General features: G+C 41.9%; 1 protein-coding gene across 4 annotated transcripts in view; it reads left to right on the top strand.

Moving 5' to 3' along the window:
- The window catches only part of C1GALT1 (core 1 synthase, glycoprotein-N-acetylgalactosamine 3-beta-galactosyltransferase 1), a 61,545-nt gene extending 48,830 nt beyond the window's left edge, over positions 1–12,715 (top strand). Inside the window, exons 6-7 of one of the 4 annotated variants that reach the window (XR_002314766.2) lie at positions 2,732–2,776; positions 4,684–4,979. The gene's annotated coding sequence lies outside the window, so the exon portion shown is untranslated. Of the gene's footprint in view, positions 1–725; positions 1,113–2,386; positions 2,561–2,731; positions 2,777–4,683; positions 4,980–8,284 lie in introns of those variants that run through there. The other 3 variants (XM_070471137.1, XM_020898984.2, XM_020898983.2) reach the window with 3 other exon arrangements.
- Positions 12,716–18,533: the final 5,818 nt, after the last annotated feature.

The raw sequence follows: 18,533 nt of genomic DNA, 5'->3' as shown, positions 1-18,533 counted from the left end.
TCTTTGAACCTTCCCCTATTCTTTGCTTCTCTCATCCCATGTCTTTGCTTTTTTCTCTTCTTCCCATTGGCAGCAGTACTTTCGTTTCTTTAGGCTTTTTGTTTGTTTTTGCCCCCATTTCCTATCAGCAGATGTGTTTTAAAGGTTTTTTTTTAGATCACGTGTTTTTGGTGAATTTCAGTTCCCTCCCACCAGCTGAAGAAACTTCCCTAGAATCAACAGAAAGGAGAAGGAAGAGAAAATTTCCTAGAACTAATAGAAAGGACTCAGAGAATACATGTCATCGGAATCCTAGAATTTTCTCTTGTATAGAAATGTTTCTTGCTAGAACCTACCCCTCCAAAAATATGGGTGCTTTTTTTTTTTTTTCGGTACTTGAAAACCAGTGAGAATCTGCCTTACTGTTTTTAACCCCGAATTGGTATCATCTTGTCTGGCAAAAGTGGTGTGTGAGGCTTTGAGTGGTCTTTGTGGCACCCTTGTGGCACCGAGGGCGTCCCTTGTGGCTCAACTGATAAAGAATCCGCCTGCAGTGTGGGAGACCTGGGTTGGCAAGATCCCCTGGAGAAGGGAAAGGCTACCCACTCCAGTATTCTGACCTGGAGACGAGTATAGTCCATGGGGTCGCAAAGAGTCGGACACGACTGGCGACTTTCACTTTCATCATGGCAGAGGTATCTCTCCGGAGCAGAATCACAAGTATTTTTCTATTTTACTTGAAACAGTGAGGTGCAGAATTCTCCTCTGGTTGGCTGTTCCCGGCTTCTCTGAGTGCTGTCGTCTTGTGCTGTGACTTCCACCTACCGCTGTGTTTGGTCCTGAGGAAGGAACTTGTCCTCTCCCTTATGCAGCAGAGCAGAGACCAGATGTTCCTGGATGTTCCAGAATATCAGAAGAAAAAGTGCAGAGAATAATTATGAGAGCTGCCTAGAAGGATTGGGATCCTCTTGCCGCTCACCAGACTGTCTTTCCCTTGCCTTTTTTCCAAAGCACCAGCAGTAGCTGAACCACCCCCACTAGAAGCATTCCAGATACCACTACATTTTTATATAGAGTGTCCACTAAATTGACATCTACCCTGTGTTAAATAAAGAAGCTCTTCCTTCACCCCAGGTTATAGCTCTCACACTTCACTTCCTGCTGGAGAACTGACTCCTCCCCTGGGAAACTGACAGGGAAAACATTCACTGTCTTCAGAGGAAATCCCATCTTTACCCAGAGGAGTGTGGTCTGGATTTGTGGTCCCCATGTGGAAATACCAAGTCATCTGTGAAAGTGAAAGTTGCTCAGTCGTGTCCAACTCTTTGCGACCCCATGGGATTCTCCAGGTCAGAATACTGGAGTGGGTAGCTTTTCCCTTCTCCAGGGGAACTTCCCAACCCAGGGATTGAACCCAGGTCTCCTGCATTGCGGGCAGATTCTTTACCAGCTGAGCCACCAGGGAAGCCCAAGTCTTCAGAGGAAATCCCATCTTTACCCAGAGGACTGTGTCTGGATTTGTGATCCCCAGGTGGAAACACCCAGTAATCCGACTTCAGTGTATCTGGTGAAGTCCGTATTCATTCTTAAATAAATCCCGTGTGGAGCAGCAGCAGCCAACGCCAGGTGAAGGCTGCTGAAACCAGGTGAAGGTGCAGGCTCAGACCTGTAACTGTTCTGTCTCACCGCATTAAGGGTTTTAAACTGGTCTTAGGATCCAATTCCAGCTATATGCTCACTTCACTATAACAGTCATCAACCTTGAAATGTAACAGAAGTTACTTGATAACTTCATTTACATCATTTTCCTCTTTAAAAATTAGCCACTTTCAAATCTTCATCTTCTTTAAAGTGTCAAAATTTTAGAAGTGGAAGCAGAACAAAAGAATTGGGAAATAATGAGTGAATCACCTGTGTTTTCTTAGTGATCCTAAATTAGACATGTGCCCTGCTATTTCTGCAATCTGTAAGTAATAATGACATTTAGTGTTATTTTCCATCTGAGAGTCTCATTATTTTACTGTTAAGACTTTCTTTTCATGTTTTATTGTCCTTACACTCTTCGGCTACTGAATCCTCAGATTTACCAAATGGAAAGATGTTCAGAAGTCAAGTGACTCAACAAGTGAAGCAGAACTGAGTGGTAAAATTTAACCTGAGTCTGAAGTTTCAAAAAACACCAAGACCCACTTTGCTTTACTGACTTAAAAGTGGGACGAAATGAAAAATTACTTGGTGCTCACAAATTTTAAGGTCACAAATGACCTCATTTAGGGCTAATTGATTATCTCATAATAATGTAAATAAATTTGCTGTCTGTTAACTCTAGATCACTGCATAGATTATTTGAAACTCACTCATCAGAGTATCTTTTCAAGGGTTTTCTTTTTTAATTGTTTGCATCTAGAACTTTTGATGCAGAATTACCCAGACTTCTTGCCATTACTGAAATTCAAATAAGCAAAGCAAGGAAAATAGAAGGTGTGAAAATATAAGGCAGTGATTGTACCCAAAAGCACGATTATCATCATCAGTGAGTTTGTTTTTTTTAATAAAATTAAAGTAGATTGGTCTACTTTGACACTGTTCTCTCCGTATTCCACCTTATGTGATAGAATGGAAGGATGTTAGTGATTTCCTCTCTAAAAGTGACTATACTTCTCACACCTAAGAATTAAAAATCAACCTCACCCCATAGCATATCATGTTAAAATTAGGAGCTGTCATGGTTACCTTTTTCATCTCTCCACAGGTAATTCTTCCCAAGGTTCATCCTAAGCTATTCTGTGTACAGAAGGTCAGCAAACATTTGATTTATTTTGTTAGATTAATATAAGTCAAAATCACACCCAGGAAGCTGGGGTGTGGTAATAGAGACTTCAGATCTCCTAATACCCTAATTCTAAGCCCGTCAGTCAGTATTCTCTTCCACGTGAGAAAGAATGACAACTTGACAAGAAACAATCTGGCTTCTAGAGTCAAGGCACACTAGGCTATAAGAAAAACTGGCATGACAGGATGGCTTGCTTTAGGACTGGAGGAGTGTCTGGGGGTAAACCTAGCCCAAACCCCTTGGATTATAACCACAGCAGACAGGGGTGTGACAGTTATAAGGTGTATGTCATGAAGTCACACTCTTAGATCCTTTTAGTTGAGCAAATATTTATAGATGACCTACTCTCTGCAAACCTCTGTGGGAGATAAAAAGATAAATGAGACATAATTCTTGCTTTCTCAATCTTCAATGTCTTTCTAATTTTCAACTAAATATGTAATTCAATTTTCCCCCAATACTCTTTTTATTCTTACAGTTCTTGGTGTACGATTGTCTCCTGGACATCATTTAATGCTCATACAATTCCAACTAGTAATTTTATTTTCTGCTCTCAATTCATCTCCCCACTCTAAGATGAAGACCAGGGTAGTGAATGGGAGTGTTGGTGAATAATTCCAGTCAACTGTGCTGTCAAGCTGAAATCACATCAGGCATGTGACTTGAACATACAAAGTCAAAATATATTCACAATTTCTGCACCTCTGGATTTTTCACCTTTTCATTGTTAGCTTTCAGTACCATTTTTGGTAGGTGAAATTGAGGCTTTAAAAAAGCAAAAGCAAAGCTCATAATGCAATTTTTAAATACAACAAATTTATTTTCCAGTTATATGTTAAACTGCCAGATCATTTGCCCATTCTTTCTTGAATTAAGCACAGCACCCATTTGCATGCATGTACACACACACACACACACACACACACACACACACACACACACACACACTCTTTGGAGACCTCTGGTGAACAGTCTATTGTCAGGGTTAATGGGACTTGTGAGGATCTGCTGCTGACCTGAGTGGAGCATGCAGAAAGTTAGGTGGTAAGTGGCCTTGAGAGTCACACCTAGGGAGAGGGAACAGGGAAACTCTCCAGGAAGATCCCCTGGAGGAGGGCGGGCCCTTCAGTCTTTCTTATTCTGTATACTTGGGGCAAGGCTGCCTCCCCTTAGACACTAATATGGGTAGCCCCCGCTTTAAAAGTTGCTCTCCTCCACTTTGCTTTTACAAAACACCTATATTAGTACCTGTTTCCTGACAGCTCAGTTGGTAAAGAATCCAACTGCAATGCAGAAGACCCCGGTTCAATGCCTGGGTCAGGAAGATCTGCTGGAGAAGGGATAGGCTACCCACTCTAGTATTCTTGGGCTTCCCTTGTGGCTTAGCTGGTAAAGAATCTGCCTGCAATGTGGGAGACCTGGGTTTGATCCCTGGGTTGGGAAGACCCCCTGGAGAAGGGAAAGGCTACCCACTGCAGTATTCTGGCCTGGAGAATTCCATGGACTGTACAGCCCATGGGGACTCAAAGAGTTGGACACGACTGAGCGACTTTCACTTTCACTTGTTAACCCAAAAAAATCCAAAGAAGACTTTTGCTTTTATGGAGAAGGTAGGAAAAGTGAAAATACCATTCCACAGCATTGATTTTGCTGCGACGGAGCCATTACAGAGACAGAGCACACCCTCCTGAGAGGGGGGAGAGTGGCACCACCAAGCCCTTCCCCAGGGACTACACTCAGCATCTCAGCATCACACCACCCTCGTTTTGAACTGTGTCTGTGAGCATCTGTGCTCCATCTCAGTTTATTCTGTGCATCTGTTAGCAAGATGTGTCCTAAGGTAACTGCTTCTTTGCTTTATGCCGTTTCAGCTTATGAAAGCTTTCATAGGAATGCTCCACTTTCAGAGAGCCAGGAAACCTGTATTTAGCTGATCACTGGATAAGGACTGCCCAAGGAGATGGCATGATTTTGGACAAGGTGGCTCTCTTCAGTTGAGAGTAATTCTTGGAACTTGATTGAGAACCATCAGCTGCCCACACTCCCAGCAGCTGGGGAATAACAGGTGCCTCAGACATGCAGGGGAGACTGGACCCCACCTCACTACAAATCCACTGTAGTGGTATCCACTACAGAATCTCAGTAAAAATCTGGCCATGAAAGCTCACCTGTGGCTTCTGTCTTCAGTCCTTTATCGTTTTGTTTTCTTTTAGCTCTTCAAGAGTATCCAGACCTTCCCACTCTCTCACCCTTTGTGCTTTGACTTTTCAATGCTTTAAAACATTCCCAGTTTAAAGATTGAGAGTGAAGCTAAAGCAGTACTTGCCCGAGAACTCCGTAGATTGCTCTGAACAACTCCCAGGTATGCTTTGCCCAAAAGAATACTGTTCTGAACCAATCTGGGCTTCTGAGAAAAGTCAAATTGAGTTGAGTAGGCAGGAAAGTTGGGAGCTGCCTGTGCAATGTGGCTAGGATGTCATGGAGGTTGCCCGGGGCCGCTCAGCTCTGAAATTGTCTTCTTTCATAACCACCTCTGAAACCCTGGTGTTGCTCACCCGTCAGTGTCCTTCGCTTTGCCCTTGGGGTGAACTGTTGCGTTTCATTTTGTTTATCACATTATGTCTGATTGGAATTTCAAGGCTTGACTGCCTGGTACCTCTGACACCTCGAGGTCAGGTCAGCCTGCTGTTCCTCTGTGTCCATAAAAGGGCATACATGTGAAGCTGAGATCACTCCTGCCCTGGTTTTTACCTAATACGCGAGCTAGATTATACCTGTTGGAGCTGTAGTAAAAGACATGAGAGGTGCTAGCACATACCTGAGGATTGCCGAATACCCGCTGATAAGATGACTGAAGAATGGAGGAGGGCCTCTGAGGTAAAGGAGTCCTCAACTGGGAAGTAGGTGGGCAGTTACAGTAGGTAGAGTTTGTAAAATGCTAGCACATACCTGAGGATTGCCGAATACCCGCTGATAAGACGACTGAAGAATGGAGGAGGGCCTCTGAGGTAAAGGAGTCCTCAACTGGGAAGTAGGTGGGCAGTTACAGTAGGTAGAGTTTGTAAAACAGCCTCGCCTCTCCAAAGATGTCCCAGCCTAACCCCCAGAACCTGTGAATCTGAGGAAATAGCACTTCCGTGATTCTGTTGTGCTAAAGTACAGTTTGCCGTGCTGTGCTGTCTGACCCTTTACAACCCCGTGGACTGTACCCCACCAGGCTCCTCTGTCCATGGGATTCTCCAGGCAAGAAGACTGGAGTGGGTTGCCATGGCCTCCTCCAGGAGATCTTCCCAACCCACGTCGCCTGCATTGGCAGGCAGAGTCTTTATCACTGAGCCGCCTGGGAAGCCCAAATCATAGTTTACTTTCTTAAAGCAAGGAGATTATCTGGCATTATCCAGATGAACACAGTGTCATCGCAAGAGCCTTTAGGAATGGAGAGCTTTTTCCAACCAGAGTAGAAAAGGACGTCAGATCTGAAGCATGGATGAAACTTGACACCCTGTTGTTGCTTTGAAGCTAAGGGGGACCACGTGAAAATAAATGTGCACATCCTCTAGCAGAAGAGCGAACCCCAGCTGACATCCAGCAAGAAAACGGGGTCTCAGTCCTCAGCTGCGAGGGCCTGAGTTGTGCTATCAACCTCAGTGAGCCTGAAGTGTATTTTTTACCCAAGCCGCCGGATAGGAGACCCCGAGCATGGAGCCTGTCTGGACTTCTGACTTATAGAACTGTGAGATTATAGATCAGTGATGTTTTAAGCTGACAAATGTGCGGTAATTTGTTACTGCAGCAATAGAGAGCTAGCATAGTACAGTAGCCAAAATCAGCAAGTTTACTCCTCACTATTTTGTAAAGCCCTGTTTCTTTGGAGAAAATTAGCATCTGCCTCTAAAACCAGTCTGTCAGAAGGGGAGGGTAGCCTGAGACCCAAAACATATGCATCATTATGTGCTGACTTGAGCTGGAGCTTTATGTACCTGCGCTCCAAACACCTATCCTGTGTGGCAAATGCTGTTAGCATGCTGACACCATCATAGACTGTGACTGGTGTCACAGAGACTAAGAGATGAGTCCAGGGAGCTCTTAATCCTGGTGCACACCAGAATCACCTCATGAGCTTTTCAAATTCCTGTGGCACAGTCCTGAGTCACTGCAGTCCAGGCCTCTGGCACTTTTAATTTTCTTTTTTTTTTTAACTTAGTTTTAGTCACAGGGCTTATTTATTTACTGTTTGTTTTTCTTCCAATTTTATTGAGATGTAATTTAAATATAGCCCTGTATAAGTTTAAGGTATACAGTATAATACTTTGACTTATATACATCATGAAACGATGACCAAAGTAAATTTAGTGAACATCCATCATCTCACGTAGACTCAACATTAAAGAAACAGAAAAAAAAAATGTTCTTCTTGTATGAAAACTCTTAGGGCTTTAAATTTCAGTTATACCTTATAGCAATAGTATCTTTATCATGTTGTACCTACTATCTGCATATCTTATAACTGGAGGTTTGTGCCTTTGGACTGCCTTCCTCCAATTCCCCCTCCCCAACACCTACTACCTCTGGTATCAGCTATTTGTTCTCTTTTTCTATGAGTTTACATGTTTATGAAATATTGCTGATCTATTGTGCTCTCTTCGTTCTTGGTATACAACATAATGATTCAGTATTTCTCTGCATTGCAAAATGGTCACCGTGACAGTTACCATCTGTCACCATACAAATATACTACATGGTTATTGACTCTACTCACCACATTATTACACGTTTCATACACAGAACTCATATTTTTGTAACTGGATATTTGTTACCTCTTAATCTCCTGCACCTATTTCTCTCATCCCCCACCTTCTGCTCTGGCAAACATCTGTTCATTCTCTTTTATCTGTGACTGTTTCTGTTTGTTCATTTGCTTTGGTTTTTTAGATTCCCAATGTAAGTGAATCATATGATATTTGTCTTTGTCTGACTTATTTCACAATACCCTCTAGGTCAATCTATGTTGCCACAAATGGCAAGATTTCTTTTTTTTTTTTTTTTTTTGGATGAGTAGTAGTCCATTGTGTATATATATATACTGCATCTTCTTTATTCATCTATTAATGAGCACTTAGGTTGCCTTCATACCTTGACTGTTGTAAATAATGTGGCAGTGAGCATAGAAATGCACCCCCAGCACTTTTTAAACCTCCTTGGATGGATTCTGATGTAACCAGGTGATGTTTGAGAACCCCTGGTTTAAATCGTGGTCCCTGCACACCTGTGTCAGAGTCCCCCTCAGGGCTGGGGCAGGCACAATTGTCTCTGTGACAACCATTCGCTACTTCTTCATTTACAACAGAATCCCAGTTCTGTTCCAGTAGCTATATGCCTTACCTTGGGGGATAAATCATAGTCATCTCAATTTTATACTCTAGCCACGCTATCCCATTACACTTCCTCAAAAACCTTCCTGTCTCCTTGCAGCTAGAGGCAACCAGTAACACAGTTCTGGCCAGACACATATAAGGAGACTCTACCATGGTGTGGAGTTTCTAGGAAAGATTTTTCTCCCAGAAAACAAAGACGAGGCACCAGGAGAGCTGCCATTAAATGTGATGGTGAGAGGATGTGCTCCAGGGAACAGCATCGGTCATGGCTATGAGCTCTAAGGTATGAAGCTGATGTGCTGAGACAGTAGGATAGAAAGAAAGCAAGCCTGGGACCTTGATGACCTCTGAACTGTGCCAGCCCTGGAACTGTTATTAGTAGATTTGTTACATGAGATAATTAGATTACTATTGTATCTTCTGTTGCTTGCACCTGAAAGCATTTCTAACTGTACACAAGGCAATATTAAGTAAAGAAATAAACTGGAGAAAACATGTCTACAACTTTCGAATTGAAAAACAACTATGTCTGTAAAATGTGTATTTGCATATAAATTGGGAAGTAATGGGTCTGTTGGAAGAAAAGCTATGACAAACCTAGACAGTGTATTAAAAAGCAGAGACATCACTTTGCTGACAAAGGTCCATTTAGTCAAGGCTATGGCTTTTCCAGCAATCATGTATGGATGTGAGAGTTGGACTATAAAGAAGGCTGAGCGCCAAAGAATTGATGCTTTTGAACCTGTGATATTGGAGAAGATTCTTGAGAGTCCCTTGGACTGCAAGGAGATCAAACCAGTCAATCCTAAAAAAAATCCTGAATATTCATTGGAAGGACTGATGCTGAAGCTGAAGTTCCAATACTTTGGCCACCTAATGCAAAGAGCTGACTCATTGGAAAAGACACTGATGCTGGGAATGATTGAGAGCAGGAGGAGAAGGGAGCACAGGATGAGATGGTTGTATGGCATCACCGACTCAATGGACGTGAGTTTGAGCAAACTCTGGGAGATAGAGAAGGACAGGGAAGCCTGGCGTGTTGCAGTCCATGAGGTACCAAACAGTTGGACATGACTGGGTGACTGAACAACAACAATGAGTCTGTGAGGAGGGATGAGGGAAGAGAGAGAGTAGTCAAAATAGCACTCACTTTTTATAAAAATTGCAGAGGATCTGATGAAGGATACAGCTCCCAGGGTCTCTGAAAATGCTTAGAATAATCAGTTCACACAACTTTTAATAAATGTGCTAACTCCACATATCAGAACACACACCCTAGTTATCTAGAGCTATGTAGAGACAAGATCTCTTTGTTTAAAAATCTTACAGACTTACCATTTGGAATGTCGTAACCTCATCCCCAGAACCCTCTCCACTTAACCAATTTAGAAGTGATTCAATACACAGAAAAGTGTATGTGAGCTCCCTGAAAAAAGCAGCCATCTCCCTTTTGTTTGTTGTCCTATCCGTAGTTTTAAGTACAGCACTTTGAACAAAGTAGAAGGCGTTCACCCAAAGTCAACTGCAAAGTCCCAAACACCCAGAGAGCAAGTACCTTCTTGGGAACCGGTGTTTTTTGAAGCACCAGGAATGTGTCATTCATTCATTCTCTCAGACAGAGCCCAAACACTGAAGAACAAAGTATTTTCTAAAGGTCACGGAGCTAAACAGTTGCAGAGCCAGTTCTGTCCATATTTATTCCCTCCCAGGTTCATTTCCCACAATGCCCAATTCACCCTTCTTTCTTTATTTTTTTGGTGGTTTAATTTTATTGAAGTATAGTTGATTTACAGTGTTGTATTAGTTTCAGGGGTACAGCACAGTGATTCAGTTGTACGGATAAACTTCAATCTATTTTGGATTCTTTTCCTTTTATAGGTTGTCACAGAACGTCAAGCAGCATCACCTGTGCTACAGTAGATCCTCACTGGTTATCTTATGCTAATATGTGGTGGTGTGTTTATGTTCATCCCAAGCTCCTGGGTTGCCCCCCACCATGTTTCCCCTTTGATCACTCAGTTTTTGCTTTCAGCATCTGTACGTCTGTGTCTGTTTTGTAAACAAGTTCATGCATATCTTGCTTTAATTAGTTTCCACATAAGAGTGAGTTCATATATTTATCTTTCTCAGCCTCTTACGTCACTTAGTATGGTAATCTCTAGGGGCATCCACATGGCTACAAAGGGCGTTATTTCATTCTTTTTTATGGCTGAGTGAACATGATTTAGTGACTACACGACATCGAAGTATTCCACTGTATATTTGAACCACATCTCCCTTATCCCTTCCTCTGCCAGTGGACATCTAGGTTGCTTCCATGTCTTGGCTATTGTAAGTAGAGCCACAGTGAACTTTGGAGTGCATGTATATTTTTGGATTATAGTTTTCTCCAGACATATGCCCAGGAGTGGGATTGCTGGATCGTATGGTAGTTTTTTAAGGTACTGTCGTACTGTTCTCCATAGTGGTTGTACCAACTGACATTCCCACCAACAGTGTAGGAGGCTTTCCTTTTATCTACACCCTCTCTAGCATTTATTATTTATAGACTTTTTTTTTTTTTGATGATGACTTTTTTGACTGGTATGAGGTGATGCCTCACTGTAATTTTGATTTATGTTCCTCTGGTAATTAGTGATGTTGAGCACTTTTTCATGTGTTTTATGGCCATCTGTATGTCTTCTTTGGAGAAATGTCTATTTAGATCTTCTTCCCACTTTTTAGAATTGGGTTGTTGTTTATTTTTAACATAGAGCTGAATGAGCTCTTTGTATATTTTGGAGATTAATCCCTTGTCCATCACTTTATTTGCAAATATTTTCTCCCATTTTGTGGATTGCTTTCCATTTTGTTTATGGTTTCCTTTGCTGTGCAGAAACTTTTAAGTTTAATTCGGTCCCACTTGTTTATTTTTTGTTTTTTATTTTCATTACTCAAGGACATTAATCCAAAAAGATACTGCTGCAATTTATGTCAAAGAGTGCTCTGCCTATGTTTTCCTCTAAGAGTTCTAGAGTGTCTGGCTTTACATTTAGGTCTTTGATCCATTTTGAGTTTATTTTTGTGTATGGTATTAGAGAATGTTCTTTTATATTCAGCTGTCCAGTTTTCCCAGGACCACTCATTGAAGAGAATGTCTTTTCTCCATTTATATCTTGCTTCTCTGGTTGTTCATGGTTGTGTGAGTTTATTTTTCTGGGCTTTCTATGCTGTTCCATTGATCTGTATTTCCATTTTTGTGCCAGTACCATACTGTTTTGATTACTATAGTTTTGTAGTGTAGTCTGAAGCCAACTCCATTCAAATCACCCTCCTTTAAAACTAAGTTCCAGCATACCTTCTCTATGAAGATTACGTGGAACAGAGAGGAAATTCTTTACCCTTAGCGAATAACATTCTGCCATTTAAAAGAAAAAGGTGTACATAGTAACAGGGATTCTGGCCCATGATGGCTAGACATCAAAAGAAAGACTTGCCTAAATATCCTTAAAATGTGGATGAAATCAGGCTTAGTCAGGAGAAACTACTGTTTTCCTAGTGCAGGCAGTTCTAGCTATCCCCTTCCAGGACATCACTTAAGAGCCGCATTGATCAGTGTGGGATTTCTGTTGTGTGAGAGCAAGAAGACCTCCTCCCCAATTCAGGCAGATAGGATCTCAAAGATAGTACTCAGACCCTACAGATCACCTTCAAGAGTTCCCAAACGAGTAAGTCCATTCCAAACCTGAGAGAACTTATTTGAGGATAGAACAAACCAACAAGGAAACAAACCTTACATAATAAATGGAAATATGTTAAAATTACTGTTTCTGGTAGATTGTATGGGTCAAAGAATAAAATGCTCTTAAAAATAAATTTAGGAAACTTTTTTTAAAGAAAAGCCTGTTTTCCCCAGATTCACCGAAGAGATGTTTCTTACCTTTTGGCAAAGTTTTTATAAACTGGAAAACAAACGACAATAAACAGAGGACTCAGAATTTAAGTTTCTTAATTGCTCCAACATCAAAAGAATTAGTGGATCATCTGAGAGGGAAGTAAACCTTTTCCAGTGAATTGAAGACATATATTCTTGGTTGTGGGTTGGTCTGCTGTCCAATAATAAAACTGACACACTTTCCCTGTTGAATTGTAATTGACAGCTCATTTTTGGAGGAATGTGTGGGGAAATAACAACATATCACCCTAGTTTCTCACCTCCCTTGTTGTTTAACCCTTACACTGTGTAGATGGAGACACTGAATCTCAAGGAACTGGGGGAGTTCCTTCACTTGATGGAGAGAACCTGTGCTTCCTGCCAACGTCCCTGACAGCCTCTTACTTCTCGGTGACCCTGCGGTGCTTGCAGAACACACCTCCCTCCTGCCTGTGCTCGCTGTCTTTGCACGTGTCTCCAACTGCCCAAGTCCTCCTTGTCTCCCTGTGCTCAGATCAGTTGCTCCCACCACGTCTTCCTGTCCCTCCCATGGTGCTTGTTAGAACCATTTAGTGTATGCCTCTTATCTTCTATTAAATTGATTGGCACTTCTTAGACTGCAGGGACTCGGTCTGTGTCTTTCCGTGTCCTACAGTGTCCAAGACAAGGCCTTGGACCTAAAGTGAAAGTGACAATGAAAGTCGCTCAGTCATGTCCGACTCTTTGCGACCCCATGGACTATATAGTCCGTGGAATTCTCCAGGCCAGAATACTGGAGTGGGTAGCCTTTCCCTTCTACAGGGGATCTTCCCAACCCAGGGATCGAACCCAGGTCTCCTGCATTGCAGGCAGATTCTTTAGCAGCTGAGCCACAAGGGAAGCCCTGGGACCTAAGATATAGTCAATAAATGTTGGTTGTCTGAATGGTTCTCCTGGGACCCCCCATGGGAAAGAGCCCCTTCACACAGGGAGAAGGCTGTTCTGACCAATTTGGACCTGTATCTTAGGTCCAATAAAAGTTGGTTGTCTGAATGGTTATCTGCTCCAAACATCAGAACAGCCTTCTCCCTGTCTGAAGGGGCTCTTTCCCATGGGGTGCCAGGGGAAGCACAGTGAAGCCGACTGAAGTGGCTCCTGCCTTTCCTGTTCCTCGGCAACTCCCCGGCACCCCAACCGCCCCAACCACCCAGGCCCTTGTTTTTAATGTTGCGGCTGGCCAAAATCTTGGTTTTCTCTCACCACCAAATAAAATATGTGGAGACAGAGTTTGGAGGAAATGGAAAGATGGCTTTAATTCTCAGCTGATGGAGAGGGGAACACAGTAGGCTCATGCCTCAAGAACTGTGAGAAGTCTAGGGGCTTATATAAGATAAGGGCTCGCAGTCGGGAGTCAGTGATGAGAACAAAGGTCTTAGGACCTTAATTTCCTCCTCTTGGATTGTTTTAAAGACAGTCATAGGCTGACGTCAGTAACCCAGTAATTGAGCCTGGCAGTTTGGTGGCTCTGTGGCCTTCTTTCTGATATGTAACTACAAAGGAAAGGGTGTTGTAATGCTAAACACCAGATGCAGGATGCATTTAGCATAGAGTCAAAGGAAAATAGTTGTGAAGTGTAGCTCCTGCAAAGTTAAGGGGGCAGAATAGCAAACTTAGTTACAGACACGCAGAGTTAGAAGCAGTTAAAGTAAAAAGCTAGGATCAGGCCTGTTCACTATCCTCTTTATCTTGTTCTCAGGAAAGGGAAAGAAAAAAAAAAAACCACTCATTCCTCTTTTTTTCCTTTTCACTGCAGCAATATTACTTACTAGTTTCCTTTTTCAAAAGATTAATACAGCGGGAATGGTTAAAGTTGGTTTTATCCACTACTTGAGTTTTAAATTATATTTACAGTGAGTGAGGGCCTACTGGCCCAAAACTATGAGATTACATCATTTGTTGAATGAATGAGTTTGATGGGGTTCAGGGGAGACCACACCAAGATGTGCCGCTCTGGCATGTGGATTATTTTGAGCTGAAAACAAGCAAGGCTCAAAAGAGTCAGGAAGAATCGTTGAACTCCCCTTTTACTGCTTAAAGAATTTAAAATAGAAGGCTTATGCCAGGAAGTGGCTATCACCATAGATGACTATAGGAAAGCATGCATGCAGTGTCACAGGGAAGAAGCCCTTTTGATCAAAGTCTTCTCTGTGTCACATTGTCTTTAGATGACTCAGCAAACATTTGTTTACAAAGCATTAATTCTTCTCGTCTTCCTCTGAATTGCCTTATCAACACGCACGGAGGGAAGCACTTAGGTATGTGTACTCCAGGATGCTTGGTGGATAACTGTGTGCTCAGTCATGTCTGACTCTGTGACCCCATGGTCTACACCTGCCAGGCTCCTCCATCCATAGGAGTTTCCCGGGCAAGAAGACTGGAGTGGGTTGCCGTTTCCTTTTCCAGGGGATTTTCCCAATCCAGGGATCAAACCCGCGTCTCTTGTGTCTTCTGTACTGGCAGGCAAGTCCTTTACCACTGAGCCACCTAGGACTTCCCCTCAAAGTCCCAAACCCCAGCCTCCCCTTCTGGAGTTCAGAATGGTATGTATTTGTATATACACACTTTATCTTGCCTTGTTATCTTTGAATTCTTTGTGCTCTTGTGGTTTCCCTGTACACAAGTAATAAATTTAATTTTCTCCTGTTAATCTGCCTTATGTCATTTCCATTGCCAGCCAGAAGAACTGAGGAGGGGAAAGGGCAAAATTCTCCTCCCCAGCAAGTTCACTGAGTACTGATTTCAGGCCAGCATTGCGTGGAGATTGAGCCATCAGGAAGTTTAGAGAAATTGAAGGGCATCCAGACAGGTAACATGAGATCTGATTCTATGTCAGATTAAAATTGTCGGTTATATGTGTATATGGTCTTTAAACCCTAACTCTCAACAGGCCTGGGTCTGCAGTTGGCCCCACCAGGAAGAAGAGACACACCCAGAGCCAGCCTACCTGGATGGCTAGAAACCTTTCTCATAGCTAAAGCCTGAGAAATGCTGAGACCCTTCAGAGACAGTGGTAGTTTTCCAAAGAAAAGAGTTCCTGAAACAATAGTGTTAGCTTTTGATGGACAGGTGTGAAAGTTTTGTTTAAACATGAATCAACTATGTCCTGATTGAGGAAAGAAGTTTATCTACGACAAATAGCAAGTCTTCCTCTCGGGTCTGGGTGTCTACTCTTTGGGACTTCTGCAGTACCTCTCCAGAGAGATTTAGGTATTGGTGATACTCTATTGCATAAACACTTTCTGGATGAAAATATATCTCCTTAAGTAAGTACTGGATATGTCAAAATATTAGCTTAACTGCTAAAGAATTTGCCAGTCCTAAAATACGTGCATTTCAAGGAAGGCATTCCCTTTAGAAATGTGGCACAGAAATCATGTAACTGATGAGGTATGGTAGGCAAGTATGTTGCAATATGCCTTAAGTGAATTTTAAAATGCTTGTTACTTTATAAGGAGTTAATACATATGCGTGGTAAAACTTTTTTTTTTTTTTAAAGAAAAGAGTGTAAGAAAAAGACACCTCTCTTTTATCTTGCTTCGATTTAAAAAATGATGTGATAGGAAAAGGTCCAGGGCAATAGGCAGTACACACTCGTTTAAAAGGAGAAGCAAACAGAATGAATTTGGATACTAAATGTGTTTTAATCCATAGTTTGGAAAAGATGAAATGGACAGACGCTGTAACTTAGTCTGCAGAGAAGACGTTTAGGAGAAGCAAAAGTTAATAGTAGATTTTCAATGTATGTCTCAATACCAGTACTAGACATCAGATAACTGCCACATATTTACTTATTTGTTGCATAATCACTCTGCATGGTAAATTATTTGTCCCAATTTACTAATGAGTCTGAGCTTAAGGAATTTTCTTGGGTGTGAATCCCAGCTGTGCATCTTACCAAGTGGCGAGTCTTAAATTTATGAAAAGTTTTGAAACTTACTTTCCTCATCTATAAAGTAGTTGTTGTTTAGGCTAAGTCGTGTCTAACTTTTTTGTGACCCCATGGACCATAGCCTGCTAGATTGCTCTGTCCATGGGGTTTCCTAAGTAAGAATACTGGAATGGGTTGCCATTTCCTTCTCCAGGGGATCTTCCTGACCCAGGGATCGAACCCACATCACATACATTGACAGGCAGACTCTACCACTGAGCCACCAGGGAAGCCCCATTTATAAGACAGAGGTAAGCAATGTCATGAGCATGTGTGTAAGTTCCTTAGCACAGTGCCTTGGGCATGCAGTGGAGTGAAAGTTGCTCAGTCATGTCTGACTCTAAGCGACCCCACAAACTATACAGTTTGTGGAATTCTCCAGGCAAGAATACTGGAGTGGGTAGCCTTTCTCTTCTCCAGGGGATCTTCCCCCGGTTCAACTCAGGGATCAATCCTGGATTCCTGCACTGTAGGCGGATTCTTGGACAGGCAAGAACTTAGCAATTCTTTTACTATTATTGCTATGTGCTTGAACCTCTCAGATCTATGCTGGAAAACAGTAAAACAGAAGGAGCCCCACTCTGGTTTCCTGTAATCTTGCTCTCAAGACCTAATTCTAAGCTAAGGCATGTCAGTCATCATCCTACATGACTGGAGTTTTATTTCTTAAGAGAGAAAATGGGTCCCAAGGATCTCATTTGCCAACAGAAGTGATTATAAGTCATTAACATTTTGCTCAGCCTCTGTGAATCGTGATCAGGTTACAAAGACATCTGATTATATTACAGAAAAAGGAAAGAAAAAAAGAAGAAAGAATGAGGTCTTCTATTTCCATTTTGTACTTGTGATTGCCTGAACCTCACATTCCCCCATTCTGTCCACAGTCCCATGGAATATCAGTTACAAGGGCTTGTAGGCTTCTGTAAGCCAGATCGCTACTTTTTTTTTTTCTTAATAAACTCAATATTAACACGTGACCACCCAGATAGAAGAGAAAACTTTCTGGGGTCTAGATGTTTTCAAAGCTAGATTAGGTAGAAGGTCAATGAGACAGCTGGCAGAGACACTAGTTGGCCAGGGGCAGCAGAACATTTCTGGAGACATAATAATATTAAGAAAACTGTGTTGGGCAGAACTCACTTCAGGGAGAGTACATGTAGGAAAGGCTTTGTTAGATGGATGAAGATGAGAGCTCAGGACGTCGGCATCATTTGGAGTCACCCAGATATTCATTGAAACACCGAGTATAGGTTCAGTTAATCGAAGTCTTACTGCTTTGCTCCTGGGGTATGAAGGATTGGAACCTGAGCTGGGTCCCACATTCTCCACCCTTTTTCCATGAGAAGCGGGACTTCACCTCTAAAAAAGTATTGAACAGATATAGGGAGATAAAATTTAATATCGTAACCAGAAAATCCTAGGTCTTGGTTTATGAAATATTTCCAAATGTCACCTGGGATGATGCTCATAGAACTTACACTGTATCTTTATGTTGTGTATTACATTTCAGTCTTTTACAACAGAGGGTGTTTGTTTTTTTTTTAACTGGAGCTCTTCCCTTTCTGGAGGAGGGAGCCATGCCTGATATCACCATCAAGAACAGAAATTAGCAGACATGTTGGGATTCCCTGATTCCACATCTTGCCAGTGCCCAATTCACCAATGTATGTAACTGAGTTTGGCACAACTCTCTGCTATTAATTAAAATGTAAAACTAAATGCTACTAATAATGGGTGCAGTGGTGAGTTAACTTATTTATATAAAACTGTTCTGTTGTGGCTTCGTCTGTCTTGCTGTGTTGTGGGATATTTCTTGATGTGAGATAATGACATGCTGGTGACAAAGAGAGATTTGCTTGAAGAGTTAACCATTAGTTAGTATGCTGATTGCAGTTTATTCCATAGCAAAATTCCATATCTTTGTTCATTTTTTGTGCCACCTTATGTAAACACAAATAGGACTGGAACTGAAAGTCTCACTCAGCTTTACTTGGACATAGAGAGGGATGGAACTCAACAATTGCATTCTATTTCAAACAGTGAAACTGTCTGGCCGTAAAAAATTTTTTAATGTGAGAAGGTACACCTGGTTATCAGCCATGTGCAAGGGAATGATTTGATCATAGCAAAATCTAGAGGACACGTGAGTTCGGGAAACTCTGGATTCAAACATCCTAGTAAGGGGCAAGTTCATATGCCAAGGAAAAGAGGCTCCTGTAATGGGTAAATTTCTGTGCATTGTATTGAGAGGGAATGGACCAGAGAAGCTGCAACATGTTCCCTTGCATAATGATGAGATTTGTTTCAAAATTTATGTAAAACGTCAGGATATCTGGGAACAAGTTATAGAGAATGCAGAACCTATCATTCTAAAAGGAGGTCTTAGTTTGACAAGCCACATGGCTGCAGTCAGCTGTTGGTATTTTTACAGTATATAAGGGAGAGAGTGTAGATGAAGACCCCTTT

Source organism: Odocoileus virginianus, chromosome 1 (genome assembly GCF_023699985.2).
Source record: "Odocoileus virginianus isolate 20LAN1187 ecotype Illinois chromosome 1, Ovbor_1.2, whole genome shotgun sequence".
Lineage (NCBI taxonomy): Eukaryota > Metazoa > Chordata > Mammalia > Artiodactyla > Cervidae > Odocoileus > Odocoileus virginianus.
This window is presented reverse-complemented; position numbering and strand designations above follow the sequence as displayed.